Raw genomic sequence first — 8,080 nt, 5'->3', positions numbered from 1 at the left:
AATACAAAACTTCTTTGTGAACCTTCCAGCTTCCCCCTTCCTAGCCAAGTCTCTTCCTCCTCCAGGCTACCTATGCCCCTTTACCCTCATTCCCCTGCGATGTCTTGCTGCCTCTAAGTCCACTTTGCCTCACTGCCCTGCCTTGACTCATATCTGTCATGGGGCTTTTGCCATCCCTCACATGTTATAGCCTCACAGAGATCACCTCCCCTCACCCACAGACCTGTAGACTCCAGGGAGGTTTCCCTCACCCTAGAATCCCTAAGAGACAGCAAAATCTGTGCAAAGATGTACTGAAAATCACAGTCCCCTCACCCTACTGGATGCACTGGCAGACCACTGGTAATAATGATAAACAGCAGTCAGGCTGAGCTAGAGCAAACTGGCAAATCATGATTAATAACAAAGTCACAATATAACCAAGCCAGCTGGCAACAGCATTGCCCATCAGCAAGCTGGATTTGTGGGGAGGGAACCTGCTGTCATCTTTCTTGAAAAAACATGAAGGCCTATAGGAATTGTGTATAGTGAGGATGCCAATGTACCTCCTTCTTCCCCAACCCTTGTCCACAAGTCTTACCTTGCACCTACAGACAAGTAACAGCATCTGACACAATGCTGACCACTACTTTGGCCAAGGTAGTGACTGGACTAGTGATCTGTAGAAGCAAAAATATGAGATTTAGGGCTCACACTGAGGAACTCAGTAATATTACTGACTTTTGTCCTCTGAGTTTGGCACAGATGAGTTCACAGAAGACACACGTTGGTAAATGGATTTCATGTGCAAGATGTTATACAAGCAAATGAAATGTGAAACATGCACAGTGATTCACAGCTATAGATATGGACCTTTTCTTTTAAAAATACCATTTTAAAGACATTACCATCCCTTGGAATCACATATAACCACAGTCTGCAGTACTTTAAGCTCCTCAGATATCACCCGTGAACACCATCTTGCAACATGGTCTTTGGGATGCTCAACATGCAAGTAATTTGACAATAGTTTTACATTGTCAGCCGTTCATCGGAACTAGAAAAGCACTACAAGAGCAACTCACTTGAATGTAAAAGCCTTGACCTGCTTGCTGAGCATACCAGATCAGTCCAGTTGACAGCAACCTCTACTAAGTATTTTTGCCTGGATTACACTATGATGTTTTTGAGAAACTGTTCCAGAGATGAGAAAAATAAGCAGTGCCATAGAGAGAGAGATCTGAAGAAGCAAATCCTTGCTAACCCTTCACAATACGAACATGGTTACTATGATCCAGATGTACACGTATACCTGTAAAAGTAGTTTAACATCCATGTTTGGATATGCTTAGTTCTTATTGTTAAGATTAAAAAATACTTTATTTTACTGAATCTGTCTGATCATAGCTGCAAGAAAACCTAAGAGACTATTCCATGTCAAAAGGTCAAAATTGTGCAGAGGTAGTATTATTTTTCCTGCAATAAATTCTGAGAATTTCTTGTTTCTCCCATTTTGAAATAAAGGGAGGAATTAATTCAAAAAGTATATCAAAAGAGAATTAAAGGATAATTTTGTACCAACTGGAAAGGGGCCGTTGCTTTAGCATGTGAATCAATTCCATGAATTTCAGATTTTTTTCATCTAGTCATACACTCAAGACTCCTTTCCCCACCTCCGCTCAGGAGAACAAGTAGGGATACAATTTCTAACATCTTTTTTTATTATTATTTAAGAAACTTTTGGTATAGCAGATGACATAAAATGTGTTAGCTGCCTACTTTTGCAGAGATGCACAATGAACCTCAATACTGTGCTATGAGCTGAATTAAATTGTCTGCTACAAGCAAGCAAACTTTTCTAGGCAATCTGTTATTTGACACACTCCAACCAGTAAAGCCTGTTGTACCATCTGCTCTGTATGAAGTGCATAGTACATGTTTTACATGTTCTAAACTTAGCAGTGAGGCAGAATCAACATTCCTAGAGTGGGGATCCCCAGTAAGAAATGCTATCAACAGCTCTTGCCCTTTTGGCTTCCTGTTCAAGATCCTAGAAAATCCCTATCCCTACATACTTCATTGCCCTTCCAGACAGACTCTTCAGTATCGGGAAGAAAAAAAAGAAAGAAAGAAAAAAAAAAAAAAGTCTTCTCAAAATATATCTTGCTGGTGAAATCGTGAGTAACTTCAAGGACTAAGAAAGCACCAGGGTCAAACCTGGGGCTTTACAAGTTCCCTAAGACTACGAGGATGCAAGCTTTACAGGTATTTGCACATAGAAATTACATGCTTTAATTTCTCTTACCTAAGATATGCTTAAGCGGAAGAGTCTTAGTGTGAGAGCTGTATTTCTCTACTCTTGCTGTAACTGTCCCAAAAACAGGCTCCAAGCTTTGCCTTAGCTGTCCAGCCTTCTGTCACTCCTTGCTATTGAGAAACAGAAGTATGTGCATAAAACCTGCAGAGTGCATGTAGAGCAAAACTGAAGTCTACCTAATTCTACTTGTCTACTGCAAACCCGAGACATCTGGAAGTTACTCTGCTACACACAACAGTACCAACTGGCGTCCAGAAACCCCATGCAAGTCCACAAAAAATCCCAGTGCACAACAACTGTAACAGAGGAGTCTAATCTGCTGGAGTTCTCAAACACTCAGAATTTTTCAAAACCTCCCTATTCAACATTTTCCTGCCAAAGAACACATCCTGGGAAACTACACGCACAAACGTAGACACATGTGTCCTGGCTGCCTTGCAGCCTAAGGTAAAATGAGAATAGCAAATTATCTCATTACTGTGATCTGGATGTACTTCTTCATCCCTAATACACTGGGTCAGTCAAAACAGTACTTTCTACCTTTGATTATTATTATTTAATTTTTTATGTTGGAGGAAGGGAAATAGATTTCTTCTTGCATACCACTGAGAAACATTTTAAATTCTTACACACAGTACCCAGCTGGTGTCTCCAGATTTTTTTCACAGATTTTTTGCATTGCAAATATAACTTCTCTAGATTTTCAGTGACAGCCCAACAGCTCTGAGTACAGAGAGGAGGAGGAGCAGGCACTGCAGAAGGGCAGCTGTTTGGCCACCTGGGCAAGCATTAGAAAGGGGGCACAAGAGGGAGGAAAATTGAGGCTGGGAGAACAAGGAGTCATAATGCCAAAGTGCAGGGGAAAGAACATATGAAAAAGTCAGATGCTAAGAGGAGTCTGTAAATCGAGGCTGACTCATTTTTTTCTGTGTAATTTTAGTTGGTGTGGCTGTAGAAGAACCTGACAAAATACATAGATCTGATGCCACTAAAACTTCTTTATATTGTTATGACAGTATCAGAATGTAATGTGGTCCAAACTATCTAAACTATTTTCTATTTCATACCAGAACTGCATGCTTTAGATGCATTTAGGGTCATATCATATGCTTTCAGAAGCATTTCTTGCAAAACCATCCACAAACAGAACTACTTTGAAACTTGTGGGTTTTTTCACTCCTATATATTTTATTTTTCCTGGCTTTTGGTTCCTAAAAGTCTGATTAGTGCTGTGCTTACAGACTTTAAAATATCTGTTATGTTCTCTCACCTAGGGCTGAACTGTCATGACTGCGTTATCTGACAGGTGGTCCTGAAAGACATCCAAGCCCAGGAACAATCCAGATCCCATCACCCCACTGCACATTACACCAAAAGTAGGCTCTGCAGTTTAGGTCCCTAAGACACAGACTACCCTGGCATGAAAGTGATAATTGAATATGGTGTTTAACATTTTTCATTAAAACAAAATGCTTCTCCAATAGGAAAAGTGTTCTTTAGACAGGGGAAAAAAAAAAAAAAAGGCAGGAAGCAGAGTTAAGTGCAGAAAAAGTGGAAAGAGATGGGAAAAGTACCATATTTGCACTACACCATTGGCATTTCAGTCTATTGATTTCAACTCTCCATTTACCATTGTGGGCACAACTCCAGAATCTGGCTCCATTACCGAAAAGAAACACAACCACACAGCTGCCATGGAGCTCCTATAGCATGAGGCCAAGCCCAGCACAGACTGCAGCTCTCCACAGGAAATCAAGCCCTAATGGGCACCCAGAATACAGGTGCAGGGGACACCATGAAGCACCTGAACTGCTGTTCCCCAGCATTTCATGACAACAAGCTTTTAGGACCCAAAAGTAGCTAGTTCCCATCCAAACATCCAGCCACTGTTCTACAGACAAAATTAATCTGGTTTTGGCCAAGGCCTTAATTTTTCATAGAATCATTTAGGTTGGAAAAGACCTTCAGGATCATTGACTCCAACCACTAACTGTACTCTCCCCAGTCTGCCACTAAACCATGTCCCCAGGCACCACATCTACACAGCTTTAAAACACCTCCAGGGATGATGACTCAACCACCTCCCTAGGCAGCCTGTTTCAATGCCTGACAACCCTTTCAGTGAAAAACATTTTTCCTAATGTCCAGCCTAAACCCTCCCTGGTGCAGCTTGAGGCCATTCCCTCTTGTGCTATCACTAGTTACGTGGGAGAGGTGACCAACACCCACCTCTCTCCAGCCTCCCTTCAGGTAGCTGTAGAGAGCAAGAAGCTCTTCCCCTCAGCCTCCTTTCTTCAGGACTCCAGTTTTCCCAGCCACTCCTTGTGACACTTGCTCTCTAGGCCCTTCACCAGCCTAGTTGCTCCTCTCTGGACACGCTCCAGCACCTCGATGTCTTTCTTGTACTAAGGTGCCCAAAGCTGAACACAATACTCAAGGTGTGGCCTCACCAATGAAGAGGGACATTCACCTCCCTGGACCTGCTGCCACACTATTGCTAATACAAACTAGGATGCCCTTCTTGTTCCTGTAACATTTATCTGTTATCTCGTATTATTTTATTGACTTCATGCTAATAATTCAGTAAATATAGCAAGTGAAAGGACATCTGTGGATGAAGTCATTAAAAATTTTAATTCTTGCCAGTAGCCAGAGCAGAATGGCTTAGGTGACTCCAGTTGTAATGGAATGACATGGAGGGAAAAAGCTTAGAAATCTGGAGGCTCCAAAGGGAAAAGTCAATGGCAAAGCTGCCCTGATGTGCTTTGTCCAAATCAAAATGTCAGAGAAATAGAGATGGTTTGTTGTGAGGTTTTTTTCATTTTAAAATTCCAGAGAATACCACTGACTGATGAAGACATCAGGGAGTACAGGGACATTCCAGTCTACAGTACTGTCCACTTGATTTCATTATTTCTAGTCTCAAAACTTACTTCTCCCTAGCTTACTCTGTGTCCTGGCTCACCTTGTCACTGTTCTAGACAATTTCAAGTGGCACAGGAAACCCATCCATCCCCACAGCAAGTAGAAGGGCTCATATACACTATCTTGTTTCCTCAAAAGTAACACTTTCAACCATTCTTTGTTATGGTATCAACTGACAGCAACAACAAAACCAAATATATATGATTTGTGTAAAAAATACCAATTACTTTTATTCTATGGTGAAACTTCAGAAGCCTGAAACAAGAAGAACAGCAAGATCTGGTCACACAGACACAAAACCACACATGCCCTTTGGTCTTATAGAGAGGAAGAATTAGAATCATCTGTTTTCATGGTTTGAAAGCCTAATTGCCAAAGAGACTTTTGGAAGTGACTGTGACGATATCTCCCTGCAAGAAGCAACAGAAAAGAAACCATAGAAAAAGAAGAAAAGGAGAAAATGAATACAGGAAAGAAAAGGATAGAAATCAAGAATAGGCTCCACCTCATAGGAGTACAGGTGCTGTTCCCAGCTGTCAAGTGCATTTGGGGGCTGCCAGCATTTTCCATCTGAAGTCTATCTGCCCAGTTTTCAGAGAGGCACAGCAGCAAAGTTTCAGCTTTGCTGGAGGTCTGTATCCACACATAGGCACAAAGAAAATGTAATCCTAGAAGAGGCATCTCCTGAGAAGGGGGATTTGACAGCAGTGACAGATTCCCAGTTTGCTTTCCCATGCTTCACAGCCAGTACCTGTGTCAGTCCTTTGATCTCATTAACAAAACTTCTGTGCATCTGCCACTTGCCTTAAAGTGATTGTGGTAACTCTGCCCCTTCCACCCACACTTCTCTCCACACAGATCCTTGCTGTTCTGCCTCTGGAAAGACATCTTTCTAGTCATAAGGCTGTGTAGTTTGGAAAGGCAGGAGATCAGAAAGATGATAGGAAGCAGGAGTTAGAAACCCTTCAGCCCTGTTCCACATCCCGGCTTTTGCCTTGCCATGAAAACTCTGCACCACGTATTTTTGAGACAAAGAAAACAACAGAAGCAGCTGTAGGGCTCTTCTCTGCCTCAGAAATACTTGGACCATTCACTAGCTATTTAAAAGATAAACAGACTGCATGTTCTTCCTTGGAAACAGAGCACGACACACTCAGTCAATGACTTGGAAAACTCAGCAGTCACCACAGTTAAACCTGCAAACCTGGCTACACAGCACTATAAATAACCCTAGCACCTCAATAGTCCACCACTCACAAACACCTTACTAGATAGTAAGGACTTACACATGGAAATGGTAAAATTAATTGTGTCAATGCACAGGACCACATAGAACGAGGTTAGCTTATTCAAAATATCATAATTTGCCAGCTTAAAGCAGCTTTGGTTTTCATTATATTTATATGAAGAAAGTGAAACAGCTTATCCTGCTGCAAGGGAAAAGTAACACCTGAAACCAATAATATATATTTCTTTTTTTCCCCAGCTTCTAATGATCAGAATATTCTTTTCAGCTTTTTGCTATTAAAAGTATGCCAAGGCCATGACTACATCTCAGATGTAAATAGTGCACTTGTATATTCTACACCAATTTCTGGTGTGATAGATTAGTAAAATCCTGTACAGTTTAGGACTTAAACACAGGCTCTTAATCAAAGTGTTCAGAGACATTAAGCATGTTATAAATTGGCTAGCAATATTAAAAAACAAACAAACAAACAAAACCAACACATTCATTTTAGGGCTTGATGTATTTTTGATTCCAGCACATTAGCTGCCACTTTTTTCCCCTGTATGTTTCCAGCAGAATGACTTGTTCATAACAGGTTTAAGTAAGCTGGTGTTGGGAAAGGAATAGGATACTTTCATTCATTACATACCAAACCCTAGACTTTCCCTGCCAGGACTACGCAGAAGTACAAGCATGTGGATTTACTTAGTCAGAGGAGTGGACCATAAAACTCACAAGAGGCAGAGAAAAATCCAACTTGAGCAGTAATAGCCATCTGACCAGGGCAGCCCCAGCTAATCTCCCACCCACTAGACATAGCCTCTAGATTATGTCTAAAGTCACACACTGGGAATGACTTCTCAGAAGCACCAGGGAAGAGATTTAGGCTGACGCCCTTCGTGAAAAAGGACAGGCTTCCACTTCATTGCCTCCAAATGCCTTCCTGCCTCCTTGCTCTTATTCTCCACAAAGCACATCCTGGTTTTACCTGCTCAGTGATGATTTATTCCACAATCTGCAATAGCTACAGGGATTTGTGAAGCAAGAACAAACTTTCCAGGTCTCCCAGTCAATCATTTGAAGCCCATTAAGGAATAAAGCAAGGTACCTACGGAGACTTGCACATGACAAAACAAGTATTCTTTACTTACATGATTCAAAACAGCACATGCAACTAACATTTGCTAGGCAAGGAAGCTGGTCTTCTTCTAGCTCATTGGCACCACACATTGGATTTTTCTTCATAAAAGCATATCAAGGTAATGATTGATGCCTGATCTAGGCTCAGGGCAGTTCACAGAACTCCCTCCTCCAGGAGCTATTCAATATCACCATTTTCAAAGGCAGGACTGGAAGGTTTCTCAGCATTGCTATCCAAGGATCTTTCTTAGGCTGTGTGATGCAGATGTAGACACAACAAATCCTCGTCTGTAAATGCCATTCCTCACACGAGGCGAGCTTTGGTTTCCCATTAACATGTAGATGGAAGATCAGACCAGAGATCAAATGTCAGAGTCAGTGATGACAGGAAATTAAATAATAGAATCATGGAATGGTAGGGGTTGGAAGGGATGGTTGGAGATCATCTAGTACAACCCAAAGCAGGATCACCTAGGGCAGGCAAATAG

Source organism: Indicator indicator, chromosome 3, assembly GCF_027791375.1.
Source record: "Indicator indicator isolate 239-I01 chromosome 3, UM_Iind_1.1, whole genome shotgun sequence".
Lineage (NCBI taxonomy): Eukaryota > Metazoa > Chordata > Aves > Piciformes > Indicatoridae > Indicator > Indicator indicator.
The sequence above is the reverse complement of the archived record's forward strand: the minus strand, read 5'-3'. Positions refer to the sequence as shown.